The 22,695-nt window shown below is 44.8% G+C and overlaps 1 long non-coding RNA gene across 1 annotated transcript in view; it reads right to left on the minus strand.

The window, feature by feature from the left end:
- Positions 1-3,321: 3,321 nt before the first annotated feature.
- LOC122466496 overlaps positions 3,322-22,695 on the minus strand; it is a 72,959-nt gene continuing 53,585 nt past the window's right edge. Inside the window, exons 2-4 of the long non-coding RNA XR_006292071.1 lie at positions 9,049-9,334; positions 5,723-5,876; positions 3,322-4,390 (exon numbers count right to left, since the gene is read on the minus strand). This is a non-coding gene — a long non-coding RNA (uncharacterized LOC122466496). The remainder of the gene's footprint in view (positions 4,391-5,722; positions 5,877-9,048; positions 9,335-22,695) is intronic.

Genomic DNA, 22,695 nt, shown 5'->3' on the forward strand with positions numbered 1-22,695 from the left:
GGAGCCGGTTCGCACCGGTTCGCATGAACCGGTTGTTAAATTTAGAAGTCGGTTTAGAACCGGTTGTTAAAGGGTTGGGCAAACTCCAGCCCGCGGGCCACATCTGGCCCGCAGGACCATCCTGTTTGGCCAGCCTGAGGAGGCTCCCTTTGAGAATCCCTTTTTACTCACCCGGTGGCGCTCCGGGTCTTCGGCGGCACTTCGGCGATGGGTCCCTCAGTGCAGCCGAAGACCCGAAGCGAGTGAAGGACCTGCCGCTGAAGTACCGCTGAAGACCCGGAGCGACTGAAGGAACCGGTTCTTCAGATTTTGGCAGCTCATCACTGCTCACATCCCATGTGGCTCAGGCACAAAGGGAGATGTGTAACACACTGACCAATGGGTTAAATACACAGGTGTAATTGTGAATGATGTGTGTGGTATGTGCGGAGTTCTGCATACATACTTTGTGTGTGCACAATTTATTTGCTTGTGAATTTATGTTAGCTTGTGTGCGTATGTGTGTTTCTCTAGGTGTACTTATTGGCTCTTGTGTATGGACTTTGCATGCCGAGTGTGTGTTGAGAATATGCAGTTTGAATGAGAGCAGTTTATAATAATATACAGGACCTTTCATCCTGAAGGATCCTAAAGTGTTATCAGAATATGAACTTAAATCTGGTGTTTGCTATGGTCCCTTTATTCTGGCTAAGCCAATACAAAGAGATCATATAGCTAGTAAATACCTTTATGCTGGAGACATTCCCCAGTGGGTATCCCTGCATGAAAAAAGCCAGTGTAGCAACTCTACTCCATCTGCACCAACTCCCGCAGCACAGGGAGCATGGCCAGGGAAAACAAGGCATAGCTGTGTTCCAGCAATTCCTGGATGCTCCAGTGGCTCCTGGAGTGGCCCAAATCAGCCCCTGTTCAACCCAAGAATAGATGTCGCAAAGATAAACCATAGTTTGCCCCTGCCTTTCAGGTTCTAGCTGCAGCCAAGCTCTGCTCAGCATGAGACTTAAGCCCTACCTATTTCATGTTATCCATTTCTAAAATGTAGATGGGATCAGTATTATGTATATCATTGTTCAGAGGGAAGTGAAAATAATACAATACCATCCAATTAAAATGACAGGATGAGTTGTAGGTGCACAGAATCTAAATATTGAAGTTGGAGTTTAACTTGACCCATGGTCTGGCAACACTACTCTCACGTCATGGGATAAAGGCCGGAAGTGATTAGGACACTTACATCTCATCTGGAAGAATTTCAAGTGCTGCCGCTGGGTCTGGCATCCAAAACCAACTTTCCCTCCCCATATATTCCTGGACAAGCAGAGAAACTGTCAGCAGACCCTGAAAACGTGGCTGTACTCCCTATGGCATGTTTCCTACTAACAACACAGCATTCAAAACCAGCACAGCACAGCACAACCGGCTTACTTGTTTAGACCATGCATGACTTCTTCACTGCATGGCAATGGTCGCGCTCAGGCCTTTCACTTTCACTCTGTTGCTTTGCTCTCTGTCGTAATTTTAGCACATATGGTTTTCCACAAAGGGACCATCAAGTGACTCCTACATACGTATGAAAGAACTGCAGCCATTCTAATCCCTTGATGAGAGCCTGTGAGATTTGTGTTTGCATTAAAAAAATTAAAGACTTTCCACTCCAACAGCTCACCCAAAATATGCATACTAAATAGAATGCTACCTAAAAAGTTGAACATAATCTTCATCAGAAAGTAGCAATCACTGAATACATCATGAACAATGACATTGGGGAGGGCATTGTTCATCTTCTGCCCGACAGACCATGCTGAAACACCTGTTTCTTATCCTGAAACCGTTTGTAACTGTCACCACTGAAATCAGTGCTGAAAAAGTGTCATTAAGTCAAGTTATCCCAATCATCCACCTGTTGAGAAAAACATCCGGGAAAAATAGAGGCAAAGATAGACCTTAGTTAGCCCATGTGTATATCAAGAATATTCTTATCCATTTGTCCACTGGAAAATTACTTGCCATGAGGGAAAAAACCCCAGACTATGTGCTCGGTACTCCCTTAAATGCTCCCTCCTGGTACAAACATCTTCCTGCTGATGCTAAAGACACAGCTGGGTGGTTATAGGCAATTTTTAACTGATGAAGTATAGACACTGACACTTTCAATTAATTTTTCTCTTCTCCTCCTGCAGCTACAACAGCGCAGATCCAACAGAATACTAGCACCTGATTTCGTTCTTCTCCAGCACTGGCACCTCCAGAGGCAGCCTAGCAGAATATAAGTGTTGATGGCGCTTAGGGTGACTGGTAGGGATTTTTTTTTTAAATGAAAAAAAGAGACCCACCCATCCCAAAATAGCCTGGTGGTTTGGGCAGTTATATGGGATGTGGGAGACATTGGTTCAAGTCTCTGCTCCAAATGAAGCAGAGCAGGAATTTGATAGCTTCCTGCACAATAGCAGATTGCTTTTCACCCCCAGACCTGCAGGACACACATTGCCTTCTGAAGACTTTATCTCCCTTACTTAAGCACAGAACAGGCTTGGTTCAGTGTCCTTACTACTTCGGCACATTCCTGTTTTCTGACCCCCTGACCCCCATATTTCTTTCCCTCCTTCACACCCTGTCTTAGACACACATTGCCCTGGAACAATCCAGAAAATCCCCCCCCCCCCCTCACTTAGGCAACCACACTAGAGGAATTATGTCCCTGAGATGACCTTGAAGTAGGTATGAAATTTATCCTGAAACTTCAGGAGGCTGAAACATTGCGAAAGGAAAACATTCTGTTCTGTGCTGCATTTCAAGTTTTCCTGATCACCAGAGTAGCGGTCTTGCAAGCAGGAGTTAATCCATTAGTGTGTCTGGAGGGAATATGTGTGTGGTCTCAAGGTCAAGTCTAACATAAGAAAATGGGGAAACAAACAGTGAATCTTAGATCAAGCTCATGCTTTTTTCCCCCAGTAGCCAATAGTGTCTTTATTTTAAAATTTCTCAGCACAATGCACTCCTTTCACTGAGAATGACAGTGTGTCCTTGCCAAGTTTCAGATGTCAGGCATTCTGCCCCGGATCAAAAAATTGTGGTAAGAGTGTTTTTAAACCAGGAAAAGGATGGTTTCCAGTCTCTCCGTCACCAAACTCAACAACAGTCCCAAAAGACTGTTCAAACTATCAAAACAAAAACAGACCTCCAGAGACAAAGAATGGAAAGTTTCATCCCCAAAAGGTAAATCCTGTTGTAATGTGAACGTCTGATTTATAATTGGAACTACTGTGCAACCTTAACTGCAGTAGATGTAGTGACCGCTGTAGTACTTTTCAGTCAGTTCTTTCTTTACAGATTTTACTAATAACTATTAACAATGAGACTAGTCCACACTTGTACAGCATCTTTCATCTAACATTCTCACACCATCCTTGTGAAGTAAATAATACAAAGGGGTGCTAGTAGCTAGCTTCTCATTCTACACCCAGTTTTCAGATAGCCCTGCCACCCACAGCTTTACCAGAAACAGACTGATCCAAGCACAGCTCATCCATCCCAAGGTCGGATTTTTCTAGAAAGTCACACAGCTCACAGGAGCTTCACTTAAAAGCTTCCATCCTTCACTTTTCATAGATTTGCAAAAAACTTCCTTGCCTCATCACATTCCCAAAACAGATTAATTTAGGACTTGTCTACCCTAGGGATTTTAGCGCCCAATGCAGCTAAACCAGTGCAAATCCCTAGTGGAGATGGGGCTGCATGCATGCAAACTAATTAGAGGCCATATGGCTTACCCCAGTTGAATGCACTCCTGTTTACACTAATGAAGTATGTCTCTGTGAGGGGACTGCGCTAGTGCAACAACTCCACTGTAGACTAGGCCACAGAAACATCAATTTTCACTCCTGCAGGTGTGACCAATGAGTACAAATCCCTTTGATAGGTTTTGAGGGCTGCATTATAGGGACTGTGGAGCTTTTGAAGATGTTACTATGAGAATACAAAACTCTTGTATATTTTGATGTGTAAACACGTGTGTATTGAACACATACACAAACACAGCAGTTTCATAGTTTGATAGAACATGCATTAGGACTGGTCAAAAATCTTTTGTCTAAGTTGATGTCCTATGGAAAATTGGGTTTTGACACAGTGATTTTTCTCATAAAACATGTCTACTTCCTATGGAAAATGTTGAGCTTCCATTGACAAGTTTTGGACCCCAAACTCCCAGTTTTTGCCTTGGGGCTTGGAGTGGGGATTTCTGACCAGCTTTTTCATTCATCAATCTGATGCACACTTTGTCAAGAGTGCATGGCCTTGGATGCGTTGCAAAATGTGCAGAGCACAGATGCAGACAGCTGCACTGGAGGAAACGGATGACCAGGATGCACATCTGTCCAGTGGGAATTGTCTGGGAAGAGTAAAAGAGAGAAAGTCACAAAGGGTTTGGTATGAGAAATAGGAGGGAAGAAGCAACATGTGGAGGTTGAAGGATGTCTAGGAAAGAAGGAGTCCATGCCTGAGCAACTTGCAGTGGTCTTTAGGGGCTCCTGCGTCTCAGAAATTCATAAGCCTAAGGGAAAATCTTTGTTAGTCTGAAGTTAAAAATGAAAGAATCTGTCACTTTCTTAATTTAAAAAGACTTTAAGACAACACAGGATTTTGTTGTTTTCTCAGAAAACAAAAATGTTAGAAAGCCTTGAAATTGCAGATTAGGGTTTCACTTTGCAGAAACCCACAAACCATTCATGCAGGTAATGTAACCCAAACAACCCTAAGTCTGCCTCATATAGCACCATTCTATGAACAACCAGAAGCTCTGAGACAGTCTTATCTATCCACAAACAGCCCTAGGAAAAAGACCTGCAGAATGTTACAGGAAATCAACCAATAGGCTTCTATAGAAATTAAAGTGGGATCTAGAGAAATTAGTCTAAGAAATAATTCTGTTTAATAGAGAGGGTTTTTTAAATATGCCATCCTATAGAATTTAATACAAAATACATGCCCCAATTATAGAATTCTATAGGTCGATCTAAACATTCCATAGAAAATATATCACTGTTAAATTATAGAGGGCTTTCTCAAAAGAGTTCCATAAAAGGTCACTGAAACATTCACACATTTTTTTAGCGGCCCTGGCCCAACTTTTGAGTGCAAGTTGTCTCAGTTTTAAGTAAAATGGGAGCCAAATTTATGGTTTTACATCAAAATAATGTAAAATTCACAGCAGTGAGAGTTTAGGGCTTGAAATTCAAAGCAAAACTCAAGGAATGAGAATTAAAGGAAACAGCCATGCAAGCCTCTAAGGGGTAAATCCCCCAAGTTTTGCATAGTGCTAGTGGTGACACCTACTGGTTCTCTATGTATGGCTTACTTCTGTGATCTATTTTTCAGGCCTTCCACAAAACATCACTGGTGGGCTGAGGCCGCAAATCAGAACAACATACAGTATATGGACAGAAGGTTGTTTTTAAAAAAAGGAGTTATTGTTATTAGTAAATATGTTGATTGCCAGAAAAAGCCCTTTCCATTGAATGTGTTCTGTCTTCCCCACTGCTGTACTAACCTGCATCTTCTGTCTTATAGTCAGTCGCCTAGAATGGCATTGTGCCTGTTACCACGGATTGAGGGCTGTGCCATAGCAAACTCCAACCAGATGGTCTGGACACGCCTGAGCTGAAGAAATCTTTTGTAATAAAATGACTATCCCAGAATTAACTTTAAAAAAAGCACTTAATACCTGTATTGGAAAATATGTCTTCATAGCAGCCAGTCAGCAGCAGGGCCATGAACACTCACTCTCGCCACACACAAATACCACTGAAGGGCTTCTTTTCTTACAATGTATAGTGTCACAGTGATCGCTAAGATGCTTTTTGGAACTTCTCCAACCCCTGGGCAAAAATAAAGAGCAGTCAGACCTTGTCTCTATTTGCCTTCTGAGAAGCCTGAAAAGGAAAAGCTTATCTGTCTTTCTAATCGCATATCTCCTCCCCCCACTATAGTATCTAGTTGTAATTAAAATGAGTGTGATGGGCTTGACCTACTCTCTAATGACTATTTGTGCATAGTAGAAAAACATAATACTGCACAACTGGACATGACTGCCCAGGAGACCCACAATAGCAAGAGTTAGGACTAAGGCATACTGGCAAAGTTAGGAATCTAGGAGTGGAATAGCAGTGGGTCCTGCAGGTGTATAGGCAGCTCTGTGGAGAAGTCTCTGGACCAGAAGAGCACAGAGTGACCCAAGTCATGGTAGATATGTGAAGGATAGAGGTGGGATAGCCCAAATGAAACAGGGTGCTGCAGCTCAAGACTGAGATGCCTTGACAAGGCTGCACAATGTCTGCCTTGCACTCTATCTGGCGTTAGCTGATTCTATGAGCCCCTTGCTTTTATAAGCACTGAGAGCCCTAGCTCTCCATTGCTTTGCGCCTTGTGTATTCATCTGAATTAGAGTGCAAAGTGGGTGTAAAATGCAATCACTAGGAATGGGTAGTGCTTTACATCCTCTCTCCACTCCCTTTACCCAGATGTAAGTGACTACACAAGATGCAAGTTTGGGGAATAAGACCCTAACTCACCCATTTTTCTAAAGAGAAAGAAAAAGCTAACGACAAAAGACAGACTTTTGCAATGTGAATGGGAAAAGTAGCGTAGTATCCAGGCTAGCTACTGGAGATGTTGTCTAAGTAAGAGAAATTAGCCCTGCTCCTCTGTGCTACTGCCTGGGCCAGTGCTGCATTAGTCTAAAAATGCCTTTCATATGGAAAAATCTTTCAACCTAAGGCAGAGGGAAATCTCCCTATACTCCATCTTGCCCTTGATATCCTTTTCAGTTGATGGAGGAGAAAGGAAAAGGCCCATGGACAGTAATTGCTATATAGGGGGCGATTCTGACAGCTTTTACTTTCTGGGTATCCAGATGTAAAATGAATGCCTGCAATATTTATACATTATCACTTATAATAAGTAGCCTGATTTGTCAAATGGAGACAGATTCAAACACGTCAGTTAAGAGGAAAATGCTGCACAGTATTTATCAATGTCACTGATCCTAGGGAGCACCCCTTCCTTGCCACCCGCTAGGACTGCTGGAAGGGGAATCCAAGCCCCTGCACTCTGGATTCTCAGGTTGTTTCAAGCTCTAGGATCTTGAATGGAGTCCAGCCACTGTCAGAAGACAGGATACTGGGCTAGATGGACCTTTGGTCTGACCCAGTGTGGCCGTTCTTAGGTTCACTGCTCTCAATTGTGGTGTCCCTGTGGTGTTCGGAGTGCAGACTTCTATCCAGCACCCTCTCAAAGTGTTGGAACCCTCAGTGCAGCTGTCTAGCCCCTGCAGGCGCAGAGCACAGACCACACAAAATAATAAAATACACTAAATGCAATGTCCCTCACTAACTTGACCTTGGGGATTATCTGTGTTCCCTCAGTCAATCATGCAGGCAAGTCAGCACGGGTCTCCACCCCCTTACTACCCTGCCCCTGCAGCAACCTCCCTCATCTTAATCTGGTACAAAATGACTGTCCCCGCTCCCTTCGGTGAGTCCCTTTATAGATACTGCTGGGTCAACTGATTCTTTTGTTCTGCTCCTGGTAACTTTCCACTACTCTCAAACTCCCCCTCCCTTCAGATGAGAGGAGGAAGTATCTTCTCCCAGCTAGAGCAAACCCATTGTCCCAAGGTGTTTTTCTTTGAATGGAGGATCTGGCTGATCCATTGCTGAGTGCTGATCACTCACTGTTGTCTCTGGCCTGGCAGAGACATGACACGACCCTGCTAGCTCATGGGGGATCCACGTACATATAGGCTTTCCATGACATGGTCATTTCATGATACAATTTAATAAAATTATCTACAATTCAGAAGTGGTACAGACAGAAACTCCATTTCACCCCAAGCAGCTCTCTAGATGCTGCTTTCCAAGCACCACACAAACCAGAGAAGATTTTATTTTTGCCATATGTTAGGTTTCTGACTATTGCTGCTCAAATGGTCCTTGGTACTTAGAGGCAACAACTACGGTACCATAAGCTGGGCTGCCCCAGTAGTTTGGTCCAGTACGGTGAGTTGCCATGCAAAGGATCTGAGTTGAGTTCAGTTCCTAGCTCTCTGGGTTGGCACAAAGTAGAAGTGCTGCAGCAGAAATAAGAACCTAGGGTGGAAAGATAATGCCTCTTTGCTGCCATTTTCTGTAACACTGACAGACATCACTACCGGGGGACCCCTGCGCATGGGGACAGAGTCTTTGTAACAAGGGAGCAAAGGGAGAAGTATTCTGAGGTAAAATTTCCAAGTGAGAAGCTTGGTAGTGGCAGCAGGCAATGGATACCTGGTCACAGAAAACCCAGGGTTGTGACAGAAGACAGTGGAGCTACCCCAATTTAGAGGAGAATCAGGCCTCTTGTTTTTATACCTGTCTGCGAAGAACCTAGCAGGCTGTAGATGCTTACATGACTGTGGTGAAGGAATGACACAGAGGAGTGCTGGGAAGAGACTGTGTCTCAATCACATGACGTGGGTCAGCATTTCAAAGGGTTATACCCAGCAGTTAAAGTAAATTGAAACAGAAGGGGGAGCTCGCACTGTACCAGCTGGGGAGGAGCATTGCTCTCCCAGCTCAGGGACAGGATATGTTGCTCCCCTCTCCTTTGAGCACAGGATGGGAAGCTGTACTTCCCTTCTGTAGCCCCTGGTTAAATCCCATCCCATATCTGCACCACTACCCAGTGGCCGCTGTTACATGTTCCCTTTGTTTCTTTTAAATCAAATAAATAATTAGAGTTGGTTAGAGAATGTGGAGGAAAATGAAGCATCAACAAGAAAATAAAACAAACATATTTGGCATTTCTCTCACTTCTACCCCCACATCTCCCACCCTCCCATTATTTTCTAACAATCTCTTGAAATAAAATGTAACTAATATAGCAAATTAATACAGCACTCCAAGACATCTCGGGTGACTATCCGGTTAGGTGACTTGTATTCCCTTAACAGAGGAGTGGATTGTTTTGCTTTGTATTACACATCTGTCAGTAACAACTATCTCTGAACATCACCAGTGGCTTCCTGAGCCTATGGCCATTTCTTGTTATCAAAATTGTTCCTTCTGCAGTTGCACGTTCCGGTGCTGAGGAGGATCTGCCACCTGAAGTCTGTATTTTCTTCTCTTGGTATAGTTCATCATCAGTGGTCTGTGTCAGCCCATGTGCACCAGTAGTAACATTCTGAATAACCTCAAGAAACAGACGGCCAATGTCCTTGGTTTTGTTTAGACATCTTCTGTTTCTCCAGTAGGGTTGACCCGCAGGGCTGGTGATAACTTCGCTGGGAATGGCACAGTCTCTGAAATGGTGATCATAACAACACATTGGTATGTTGTAATATTCTCAGTGCTAAGATACACTTCAGTTATTTCACTCCTTGCTAAAGTTCATTTGAGAAGCAGTTTTCATTAGCCTGGCAAACATCCAGTTTTCTTTTTGAAAGTCAAGTCCATTTCTTGTAGTAACCTTACTCTGCATTGATTATCAATTATACCACAAATAATTGGCTCTCTAATTAGTCTAACTGTCCACATCCACATGACTTAGCCACATAGGTCTATGAGATAATGGTCAGTAGTCTGAACTGGCAGCTTGTTTCTCGTAAAGAAAATTTGCCTCCCTAAGGTTCATTGTAGTGTTGATCACAATATTCTTGAAATGTAATGAATTTCTCTAGCACTGTGCACTGTCCTCCCCATTCCAACTGGCATGAATTGTAAGTCTGCGGTGCCTGTGGACCTGCAATTAGAAAGATTTCACCCTCTTTGATTTTCCTACAGTACCATTGGCTTCCAGGAAATCTGGAAGTGCTGCAAACAACCACAACCATTTCCTTCTAGTCACTGCCAGATGTCCTTCTGGAGCGTATGACTCAGGTGGCTTTATTTGCTCCTGTTCCCCCAAAGATTCAGTTTACTTCTGACATTATTTCCTGTCCTCAGTCATTTGACACCAGTCAACGTCATATAGCGGGGTGAAAATCCTTTACTCTTTACAGTTATTATTTAAGTCCCTTTTGCCCCCTTTATTTCTCCTGCCAGGTTTCTGTGTCCTGGTGACCTCATTTCTGCCTGTAGAGGGTAATGTTCTTCCAAAGCTGCTACAGAAATCCCCATTCATCACAGCTCTACTCCAGACTTAGTTAACAAGCTTGTCATTTATTATTTGCCATTAACACCTATGCATTAACTTCAGAACCAACCGTCTGATATGCTTCCACTTTCCTTTTCAAGGCCCATAAAGTCTCATTTCATACCCCAGTTCAGGCTTCCTTTTCATAAGCCACGGAGTCTGATGTTCTCCCAATCTGGTCCCTCTGCTACCCTCTCAACAACCCAGTCCTCCACCATCCCTGATGGACCAGTCTCTGGAATCTGGGTTGGGGAGACTTTTCTTGGCAACTTCAGCAAGCCCGGACCGAACCAGCTCCATCTGGGAAGGCTCCACACTCCGTCCCACAACTGACTTTCAAACCAACATTCCAGGGTGGCCCGTAGATGCCCAAAGGGCCCTCAGAGGCCTTAGGATACAAACTACTATCTAACTGCCACCTACATATTTTACCTCTCACATACCTTGTACTTATAATAATATTAATGCAACACACACACCCTAACATTCTCCACAGCTTCTTTCCTTGATATACACATGAAGGTTGAGAGTCATTCCGAGATCCCAGGCCTATAAAATCTAGGCCCCGATCTTGCACTGAGAACCATGCAGGCAGGGCCCATACACTATGCAGAACCCTATGGAGGATCAGGGCCTAAAAAGCCAACATACAGGTGAAGGTGAGCAAGGATCTGTAATGGGAGGCAGTGTAGTTAAATACTGAGGGCTTTGCTTGCCTGCAGTGCCTTGGGTTACGGATGGATTTTTTATTTTATAGGAGTTTCAGCTGGTTAGCAAGTCTCTGTCCATCTAGTTACTTATATGGCCTTCATCCCCATAGCGTCTGAGCACAAGCATTAATGGATTTTATCCACACAAAACCTCCATGAGGTAGGGAAGTATTATCCACATTGTACAGTTGGGGAACAGAGGCACACAGCAGATTAATTGACTTCCCCAAAATCACACTGGAAGACTGTGCCAGAGGCAGGAATTTACACCAAGTTTCTAGTGCCCTACTCATTAGACAAACCTTCTGCATGGTGATGGCGAGGCCTTTTGTAAGGCCTGCATTTTCAGGAGGGAGCTGAATGAGAAGTGGGTTGAAGCATGGCAGAGCCAGGGCCAGGTCTCCGACACAGGAGGCTGAATGGTAATAAGTACAAAGATCAGAGTGGGAGAAAGATACAAAGAGGCAGGTACTATAGTGGTGAAGAGCAAAGGGAGCAAGGAATAAAAAGAGTCAAGAGCAGGAAGGTGGTAGGCAGGGATTGTCCGGGAAATAACAACTTTGGAGCCTGCAGTACTGCTCCAGGCCTGTGTAATAGGCCTTTGACCTAGCATCAAACGTGAGTATAGCCCGTTGTAGTAACTCTTCAAATTAATCCACAGGAACAGACCCACAAAAAAAAACAGAGGCCTGAAAGGAGGATCCAGACCAGTGATTCTAGAATGCTATTTTGACTGATAACCAAAAATTGGATATGAAAGGGCACAGCTACTAGAGATGGATCGGAGAACAGTAAATAGAAATGTTGATAAAAATGCAACCTTAGTACATTGTGAATTCACTCTCTTCGCAGTATAATCCGCACACTTTACCTTCTCTGCCACATGGTCTCACATTACCAGCTGTAGGAATTCACAGGTATTAAATTAGCTGCAGCAGGTTTCCCTGTTATTCCATGAATACAACAGAAACATATCAAGAGTTACTCTGTGTGTGTACGAGCTTACTTAGTTGCAGCTGCCAAGCCATTCAATCCAGATCTTAAGCTTGGATCTCCCTCTCAGTGAAGTCACCCTTTCTAAGGGCAGGGAGGTCCCTACATGCTGCAGAGCTATGGGGGATCTGCTGTATCGACAGTGAGGTAGGCTGCCAAGATGCCCCCTCGGGGGACTCTACTCCCCTACAATATGTGGAGCAATGTTCTGCTGTGGCTCCCTTCATAGCAATGTGGAGAGACTGAGAGTGGTGCAGGGAAGGGCAAAAGCATGGGCAGTGAGTACACAATTACAGAAAGGGAGGACATGAGCCACTACTGTAGCTCAGCCCCATGGAGAATTCTGTGCAAAGCAAGTTCCTCTGGGCTTTGTGCCAGGGTGGAGGAGCTGGCCCCCAGTGCTTACAGTTACAGAGACATTATACTGATATCTTGATAGTCATAGCACATACTTTTAGCAGTAACATTATGAAATTGGCTCATGGTGTGGTTATGCTCACAATAGGTAGCACTGATGAGAACCAATGTGGGCAGGCGCTGTAGAAGATTCCCTCCAACCCCTAGATCAGTCCCAGCTGGCAGCACCACCCTCTTCTGTTCCAGGACTGGGCCCACATGCAGCTCTGCCAGTGCAACTCATTCCTATCATATAGTGTTTCCTGCTACACCAATATGATGTCTTTTCCAAGTAGAATCTGCTAACAGCGTAGTGTTTTTATAATGGATGCAAAGCATCATAAGGATCTAAGCTGAGGCCCCAAATTCATTGCACTTGTGATCTAAGCCAGGTTTGAAGGACCCCAAGCCTGCAAACTCATGTTAGCCCAATGCACCGCCCAATTTCAGTAGCAGCCAGATCTAATTGGTTCCAAATGTGGGTTTGGTGAGCATTTTGCACACAAAATTCCTCTGCCTGCTCAAATCCATACATTTGTATTAAATGGGCTTTTAGAAATTTGCTGGTACTTTTCCAGCTCTGACAGCCCTGTTTTTATTTCAGTTGCCTTTAAGCCACTTTGTGAGATTTTCATATATAAATATGGAAATATGCAGAAGTCCTCAGCTTTACAGGATCCAACACCATAGTGAAAATGTATCCCAAATGATCTTGCCTCATTCATTTTCCCATTGTTCCTATTCTTTGCTCAACAGCAACCCCTTCCGGTGTATGAAGAGCAGTACTCAGACCCTCTGAACTGTCCCTCATACTATGTACCACCTGTCATTTTAGTCCCCAGTTTCCCTCTTCCAAATGAACTTAGGGCTTGCCTCCTGTTTATGACCTTAATGCAAAAAACAAATGTTAACAGAATTAATACTTCACCCATTTAAGCCCCTCCCTCTACTGTTCATTGCACACATTAGGGGGCAGTTTCAGGTATCACCTGTTCATCCCTTGGCCCCTGAAAACTTTGTCTGTATTGTTGTACTCCAAAAATGACTCATCTCTGCTCAACCTTTGCCAGCAGCTTTCTGACTGCAATACAGGACACTAAGGGTGGCCGTAGAGGTTACAATCCTCCATGAACTCCCCGAGAAAAAAGTGTACTGACCAATTTTCTTGTTTTAAAATAACATTCAGTTTAACACAGACAGGAACATTTTCAATGGTAATCTCTAAAACCATTGGCATAATTTGTGAGCCTACATTCTGCACACATAAAACACAACTGCATGTGGTGATTGGCCAGACCTGGCACATGCAAATTACGTTTGTGTGTACAAATCCTGGTCTTCATTCATGTACAAATATCCCTCCCCTTTCCTTGTAATTTTAAATGTTGGGTGAAGTCCCCTGAAATTCTATATGTGTTAAATTGATTCCTATACAACTCAGTTGACTATTTTAGATATTCCATAAACTAACTAGTTTAGTCAACAGCCATATCTGATATTCTCTATTGTAAATATAGATGTGTTCTGAACTAAGAAGTTCAGATCTAGAGCTGGACTTTCTCAAAATTAGGGACTTTCTTAAAATTAGCTCAGAAATGAGGTTTTGGGCTAGACCACACTAGACTAACATTTTAGCAAATCTATAATTAGACATATGGGCATTGATTTGTTCACTAAGATTCCCATCCGATTCCCATTCAAGTCAATCTGGGTTTATTCATTGATTTCAACGGGGGTAGATAGAGTGTGTGTGTAACAGCCCTAGAAAAGCTCTCCCTGCTGGACATGCACCAGGCTGCTGTGTTTGGGCCCCACACACTTGGCCTGAGGGCTTTTAGGCTTCCTGAGACGGAGCAGAGCCCAGGCACTGCCTCTGTCTTTGGGCTTCTAAGCACGCTCTCAGGATGCAGTTCCTCTGTGTAGCGCTCCGTTCTGAGAGCGGAGATCCCACAGTCCAACTGAGTAGGCCACAAGACTAGTGCTGGCTCCCTCAGAATCCCCAATAGCTTACACCTACCCTTTCCCAGAGCTCTGTGCCCGTAAGCACTGCTTTACCTCTCCCTGGGCACCTGACAGTTGAAGCACATAACAAAAAGGCTTTGCACAAGGAATTCTAAAGCAATTACTTTAGCTAGCACAAAAGATATACAGAGCCAGACAAAATAATAAAACACCTACATGCATTTCACTACCTCAGTTTCCTCACCACTCAAGTGCTCTTTGGGCTCAGGTCAGTCTTTCAGAGAGTCCAGAATCCTTCCTCTCCTCCTGCCCTCCTGCACATGGCTTCTTCTTCTCCTCTGGAACATGGAGTCTCAGCTGACTTCAGGAGTCAGCTTTCTGCTTCTGGTCTCTCCTCCCTCTCTCCAAAATGGCCAGGGAAATAACCTCCCTTTTATAACCTCCAGGATCCTTTGTCAGATGACCCCCTCATTAGCTTTGTCAGGTGATCAAAATCCTTCCTACACACACACACACACACACACACCAGTGAGCTGTTCCTTAGTTACCAGCTCACCTGGGCACCCTGGTTCTTCTGGGTGGTAGTTAAATCTTTGTCCAAGGGTACTTCTGTGTGAACAAAGGACCATCAAGCTTTAATGATTGTCCACTGTTAGCCCCGTTTCACTGCCACTTGGAACTCCAGTCCACCATGGAGGTAAAAACAGAGGAGGCAGACAAGCCCCACATTCAACATGGAGTTTGCAGTCTGATCAATATATATACACACAGAGAACTCATGATCTCAAACACAATTCATAAGTTTGTAGACAAATTTCCCAAATTGTCAGAGTGTGTGTGTGTGTTGTTGGGGGGGAATGAAGAGGGCATGGATGGAATAAGGTAGGTTTTCTATTTCCCTCCACTTTCCCTGTCTTCTCTGCTGTAAACCCCTCTTCGCTGAAACCGCACCAGGAGAGGAATAAGTGAAAATGAAAGTGAAGCTAGAGGTGTGATCAAAGCTAAGGCAAGCCGAAGACATATTCTTCTTCCTGCCCAACATTAGCAAAGAGAAATTCTGAGCATCAGCCTTTGGAGTAAGGTTCAGCATGCCGTGCAGGGACTTCAGAGCATGGAGGGGACTCCCAATGACCTTATTGGACTAAAGCCCTGCAGGGGCTCTTCAACAAATTTCTTCTCTCTCTTTAAATCACACTTTACCTACCACTGTAAAACAAAAAGCAAAACGACAGGAAACACACCATCTTTCGAGTCCCAAACCACCTTCTCCTGCCAAACTTACAGCAACCTTGGTGCTATCTTCCGTCATCCCATGGAGTGACCAAGTGACGGCAGATACACAGCTTGCCAGAGATTTGACTATGCTGAATGTACCCTTCTTCCTGGGCACCAAACAGCGACAGTAATGGGTAACACTGTTCAACCAGCCAGATTGCAGCATTCTCCCGGGATTCCTCAGGCCTGTTCTCACAGCCTCCTGGAGCGCTGCCGCTTCCTCTGGTTTTAAAGTTATTGGGATGGTTTCACATTTCCCCCTGCTTTTCACTGTGCGGTTTAGAGTTTCTCAAGCGTGAAGGTGGAACTCAGCTGTCATGCGCAGAGACAGTGGGGAGGCAGCTTTGCTTTCTGAAACCCAATCTTGCCAGGGATGCGCTGGCCTCTGCGATAGCAGTGAAAGCAGCACATTTTAAAAACTAAACTTCTATTTATTTTCCTTTACCAAAAATAACTGTTAAAAGCAGAAACTTGTGGTGATGCTGTGGAGGGGAGAAGAAACAACTCAGAAACGATCCTGCTGACAAATCCCTTTCCTTGGGGAGCAGGGGAATGCTATGGGGCCAAATTAATGTAAAATAAGAGTGCCAAGCTGTTACATAGTGCTTTTCAGCCATTGATCTCAAAGTGCTTTTCAAAGGAGGCTAGTAGAAATTATCCCCATTTTACAGATGGGGAAAATGAGGCTCAGGCAGGGACGTGACTTGCCCAGGGTCACCCAACAAACCAGTGGCAGAGCCAGGATAGAGCCCAGTCTCTTGTGTCCAATCCAGTGCTTAGGACTGTTCCAGCAGGAATGTGCTGAGGGACAGAAAGGGGCAAAAGAAGCTCCTTCCCCATCTAGTTCTCCCATGCAGGAGGTGGCCGTATTCCTGCAGCCAGCATTCCCCAAGAGTCAGCGGGGAAGGATGCTAGGCGGGGTCATGTCAGTTGACTTGAAGGCCTGGGCAGCACAAGAGGGCAGCACTGCAGGATGGGCAAGTGACACCTTTCCTTAAGGTGTAGCAAGGCCTCTGGTGAGCAAACCCCCACCAGCATTCCCTAAGGGCTGCATCGGCTTGCATTACCTGGCTATGCAGGAGCGCAAGGGGCCATAAGAACCTCATTTACACCTCAGCATGGGCTACCCAGCCCTTTTGTCCAGGCACACAGGAGAAGGTAGGCACCGTCCCTTCACATATGCCTCCCTTTCCTCCTCCCCCGTGCAGCTGGGCAGGGAGGGATAAGGAACTTGTGGGGCTTTGGCTCTGCCCCTCCACACGCTAACCAGCACAGCTGAGCCCAGGTTTCTGTGTGGGAGAGGATGTTGTAGGTTGTTGCTGCTGGAGGCCTGCAGCAAATTACTATCCTTGAGAGCAAGGGGAAAGCAGGGAGGGAACCATGTCTCAGGGGGTGTTTCTGAGGAACAATGTATTTGGACATCACTCCTTGCTCCAGGCTAGGGCCAAAGGCACAGTGTAGCCCTGTAGCATTACCCCTTTTCTTGCTTTTTGCATCATGCCCCCCAGTTACCAGTGCTCAGACAGTGCATAAAGGCCTAGGCAGTTCTTCTCCATAGTCCAGGAGTTTGGAACAACTGCAGTAGAGACTGTGCTTGAAGATTCAGTTCCGGAGAGTTACACAAGACACATCACTGTATCATTGGGCAGGGACACCAGGGCAGCAGTTAGTTTCATGCAGATCTTACAGCAAAACTGGAGCCATTAAATGAAGTTGAAAGGTCTTCACCTTAATATTGAGAGTTTGTGTACTGTAAGCACCTTGAAAGCAGGGCTCATATGTCCTCTTGGTTCTGTACATTGAGGAGAACAAAAAATAATGAATAATGACTGAAGGCTCGCATTAATCTATGATACAAACAGATTATCCAACTGGACAATCCAGGTCTCAGCTGTGCAGCTTCAGTTAGTGTGCTGACAAGCTTTGCAAAGTATCGGCAATGCAGATCCACGTGTCTCTGGATTTTATTTGCCATTCAGCTTTTCCCATAAAATACATAAAAGCAATAATTACTATAATAAAAAACAGCAGTAAACAATAAAAACAATGCACACAGTCAGTGATTCCTTGCAAAATCCACTATTTCAAGCCCCACAGGGCCTCCAGGGAGGGTGACACCAGCCTGCTGCCTTAGCCTGATTGAAGTATTTCATTAAGAGGACTTCTCTGTGCTTCTTTCATGGATTTTTTGGGGGGCGGAATGAGAAACATCCTCCTCTTCCTTGGCTTGTGTGAAATAGATTGGCAGGCTCAGCCTACTTCCTAGTGAATAACTCTCCACATCTCCACCCGCATCTTTGCTGGCAGTTTCATCAGAGAGCCCAGAGACCAAGTAGCCCCTAGAGACTGAACTAGTCTCCTATTTTGAGATGCTTTCTCCAGGTAAGAGTTTAGTGGAGGACACCAGACTCCATGAGCTTGAATCTTCCCACGCAGGATTGGCATTAATCACAAATTAAATTAATGGGAGCTATCTGCACACTGCAGGGTTGTCAGTCTGGAGCCTATAACTGGCACTATAATTCCCCTTAATGACAACACAAAACAGTCTCTTAACACACTCTACTTTCTGTAAGGTGTATTTGAGCAGCTCCACAGTGATTGCTACCCATGTCTTATTCATTTTCTTCCAACCTTTTATACAGCCTCTTCTTCTACTTTATTCCTAAACATGAATCATCCTATTATTAACTTCTGACACCATTAGCTTTTGCTGTCTCCAGAGCTGACAATTCAAAGGCCCCTGAGAGCTGTCTGCAAAGACACAATAAATGAGATCTCTTAATTAACACCTCCCTTAACTAAATAAATTAATTTTATGCAGCTGATATGTCGTCTTCGCAGCTTGAGGGTGACTGAATAGCCTCTCACTAGTTTGAAATGCTCCTTCTTGGCAGGCAGGGTGTCTTCCAGCCTTTTGCAGGCTGTTGTTTGGCATTGTTTCTGGAAACAGAAATAGTTCTGATGTGGTTTGACCTGTGCAATACTTGATCAACTGAGGGAGTCCAAAAAGTGGGTACTGTGCCACCATCTTGCTGAGCCCTTGTCTGCACCCAGTATTGCAGAGGAAAAGCTTTGCCCAGATCAGGCCCACTGGTCCAGCAACAATACCCATTTGAGGAACTGAATGGCTCAGAAGCCTGGTGATGGGACACGGATCCTTTCCTCTCTAGGTCACTGCTTAGAACACACCCAGAGTCACCAGACTGAAAGCCATTACTCTGACAACTCTTCAGGGCTTGTGTGAATTATTCAGTGATCTTGGACCAGTCCTGGGAGGAGCAAGTGATGCCATCACCAAAGCATTCAGTCTAACAGACGTCTTGTTTGTAGTCTCAGTAGGAAGGTGAACACTTATAAAGAAAATGCTACAGTAATAATGATTTAAAACACTGCAAATTACAGTGGGGCTACTATACTGCTTTCAGCCAGTACTACAGTGCTTTGAAATAAAGGAATAGCGAACAGGCATGGAGACTACAGTACTTTCTCATCCCTGCTGTTAAGCTTGTACTGACACTAGCCATACTAGTCATTGGAAAGAGAGCGTTTGTCTCCAGTGATGTCAGTCTGACATGCTTTTGCAGCAATATGTTGACTTTAAACAACAAAATCAAAACCCATCCCTGGATTTGACCAGCTCTGTCCTCCCATCAGGCTGGCCCACTGCTTTTTAACCACAAAACCCGATGCCCTCTCCAGGAGAATGTCATAATCTCTTTAGAAGGTTCTCCCCAAGCACTGAGCTTCTGTAATTAGGACACCTCATGTTCTTCCCAAGCAGCACTGGGAACAGAGCAGATGCCCCGGTGTTTTCTATCTTACTGTCTGGAATGGCCCTTACCCTCACAGAATCAGCAAATTATAGTCTTTGGATGTCAGTGTTCCAAGTGAGTCATTTGCAGACAGGAAAGAGGAGAAAAACCCTGCAAGGGAGGTTTGGGAGTAACCTTCCCTCAAAAAAAAAAAATGGTTTTTGAAAATGGATGGCATTTTGAATTCTCAAGGCAGCATATTTACTCTTCTGCAGTATCTGAGCCAGGGTTAAAAGTCATCCCATACAGGAATAGTTTAACAGTATCCAATGTGGGAAATGAATTATATCAGGGACACTGAAATCCACTCTCTATCTTCACTTCAGTTCAAATAACATTGTATTCTGTTTTTAAAAGTGAGAGGAGTGGAGACCACAGCTGGCCCAATACATGGAGGAAGGAGTCAAAGCATGTGCAGACGCCATGTTATGACTCGGGGCCCCATTCCTACAATGAGCACCGAGTGTGCAGACCCGCTGCCATTGACTTCTTAGTGACGGAGGCTGTAATTTAACTCAAAGCAACCCCAGAGATGGGACCCCAAATGAATGGAAAATGACGACAAGGTTCCCACAAACCCTCAGACCAGAACCACAGCATTTTCCTCCACTCTGGTGGTGGTGAATTGGCAGTCACGGTCTTGCCATTGCAACTTCACTCACTTAGCAGGTGTTGTGGACATAAGCAGGGATGGAGGCAGAACAAGCCAAATTCATATTATTCACAACAAGATTGCAGCAGAACTTAAAATTATTTTCTCCCCACTCCTTTTGCTTAGTAAAGCATGTCAGAGAGGCTTTTACTTTAAAAAAAAAGAAAAGAAATTGATCCTTTCTTTAAAGAGACTTCGATTTAAAATCAATTTCCCAATTAAAAACATAAAGCTTATAGTGGGTGCAGAATTTAAACTTGGTCTGTTTGTTTGTTTATTTCTTTGTTTACACAGATCAATGTACCACCTGAAAATGCTTTCATTGTCACTACCTTGTACCCATTGTGTTTTGTTGGGACTCCCTTGTTAACCTTTTCAGGACTGTTTCCCTGTTTTAAAGCCAGTTTAAGGTAAAGATGGGAAAAGGCCCTAAACTGACCCAGCCAAGCTTCACCCCTCTGCTAAAAGACTATTATAGAGATTACAAAGCCAAAGCAGTGCCAGACTTCGCATCATGGCTGGGTGACTGACGGGAGGGCTCTGCCGTGCTCCTAGCATAGTCCCGGCACTACACTCTGCTCCCGGAACAGTAGTCATGTTGCTGTGCATAACCCTCTGCACATCAGCTGTTCCACAGCACGCCATCCAAGTGCAGTCACCTGTTCAGTGTTTCCATTTGTTCCTGTTCCAGCCAGGGATTAAAGGAGGCAGGAGACAGGCTGAGCAGAAAGTGGAAATAATGGAGTGTTTGGGGCCAAAAGGGGCATGCTGCACAGGCAAGCAGAAAGCCAGTCAGCAGCCTGAGGAGGGACAAAGAGAACAGTGGCAGCCTGTTTCAGAGTAGCAGCCGCGTTAGTCTGTATCCACAAAAAGAAAAAGAGGGCTTGTGGCACCTTAGAGACTAACAAATTTGTTTGAGCATAAGCTTTCATGAGCTACAGCTCACACTGTATGCATCCGATGAAGGGAGCTGTAGCTCACAAAAGCTTATGCTCAAGTAAATGTGTTAGTCTCTAAGGTGCCACAAGTCCTCCTTTTCTTTTAGTGGCAGCCTGGGGACAGTTGGTGTCTGGAACCACCATATCTACTGGGTTTGTGGCTCATATGCCAGGCGAGTTTGGCTTCCATGAAGGCTCCAAGATCCACATTCAACTGGTAGTGAATTAGCCGGAGTTCTGACTGCTAAGACATTGTTTTAAAAAGAAAAACAAGTGAACTGACATCTATAAACAGTGCACTCGGGGAGACAGCTCTGACACAAACTGTCCACCACTGTGCTTCTTAATCATCTCTCAGCACTGACTGCATGACTATACTATTATCAGACCATTCAACCTAGAGAGCGAGGCTTAGCAGGATACTTATTGCACTGCCTACTGGTTATCCCCCAGATTGTGATAAGTATACACCCCTGCCTAAACATCCTGGCTCCTCCACTCGCCTAGGCGGAGTGAATCATTTCTTAGGAGTAGCACACACTGCTCCAGGAAGGGCCTGGCCCTAGGCATATATGCAATCTGCCAGTGCAGGAGGAGGAAGGTACCTTGATCCCAGGGATGTCATTTTCATGTTCCCGTGCAGGGTGGCAAGAGCATGACCTCCTCTGCAGTGTTTGTAAGGGGCATTGTATGAAATCAGGCCTACATTGTGTGGGAGAATCCAGCCTCGTTTAGGAGGCAATGGATTTTGTGAGGGAATGAAGCCATTTGCAGCAAGGAATACAACCACTCACGCAATTTAATGTTCCTTACCTCGAACAAGAGACAAAGCAAAACAAACTGGCTTGTTAAACTTTAATATCAAATTAACTGTTCAATTAAAATCTGAGCATCAGCATCTGCCCCACTGTATAAAACCGGAACCCTATCCCCCTCCACCCCCCAACACACACACTTTGGGCAGTCTCTAGCTCTACAGAGCATTTTACGTTCTCCTTTGTTTGCTCGGTGTCTGTGCGGGGGTGAGAAGATGGGTCACATAAAGTGCTCACCTCCTGTCAGACGGTGGAAAGCACTGGTGATGGTGCGCTGACTGGAGTTTAGGGAACAGGGAAGTTTGTTCTTGGCCATTAATCTGCTGTGATGTGAGGTGAGAAGCCAAGCTGCAAGACCAGGTTTCTTGCACAGGCTGCAGTTCTTGCCCTACTGCTAGTGAGCAAGCAACATGTCAGTAATAGAAAGGGGCAGTGTGAACATGGAGGCAGGAGGCATCACAGGAAAGCAGCAACTTTCGCACATCTGTCCTGACAGCTTCCAAAGTTTAGACTCCTTTGTTGCATCTTCACTGACAACCATGGCTCCTCTCTACCATACAATTCCTCTCACCCCCCACCAGCAACACCTTCGGAGGATGTAGAGTAGGGGGAAGGTAATACTTTCAGTGTCATTAGCACTGAATAAGTCAGGGGGCTTCACCTGTCTGATGTGTCACAGCCATCTGGTCTATCCAGGAACTGGTCCATGCTGTTATTCTGCATCATGCCCTACAGCAACAGCAATGAGGAGTTGCCATGAGAAGGTTTTCATCTCTCTCTCCCCAACATCCAACGCTGGCAGAGAGGAGAGGGATATATGCCTTGTACCTTCAAAGCTTTGTCTTGGACTTTGGGAATTATTTCAATTTAACAAGCAAAGACTGTGCAGTGCCTAGTACAGACATGCAGCAAATGACAGCCCTTGCCTCAAAGAGCTTATTTGCATTATTCTCCTCAATGAAAGAACAAACC

This window comes from Chelonia mydas, chromosome 7 (assembly GCF_015237465.2).
Source record: "Chelonia mydas isolate rCheMyd1 chromosome 7, rCheMyd1.pri.v2, whole genome shotgun sequence".
NCBI classification, from domain to species: Eukaryota; Metazoa; Chordata; order Testudines; family Cheloniidae; genus Chelonia; species Chelonia mydas.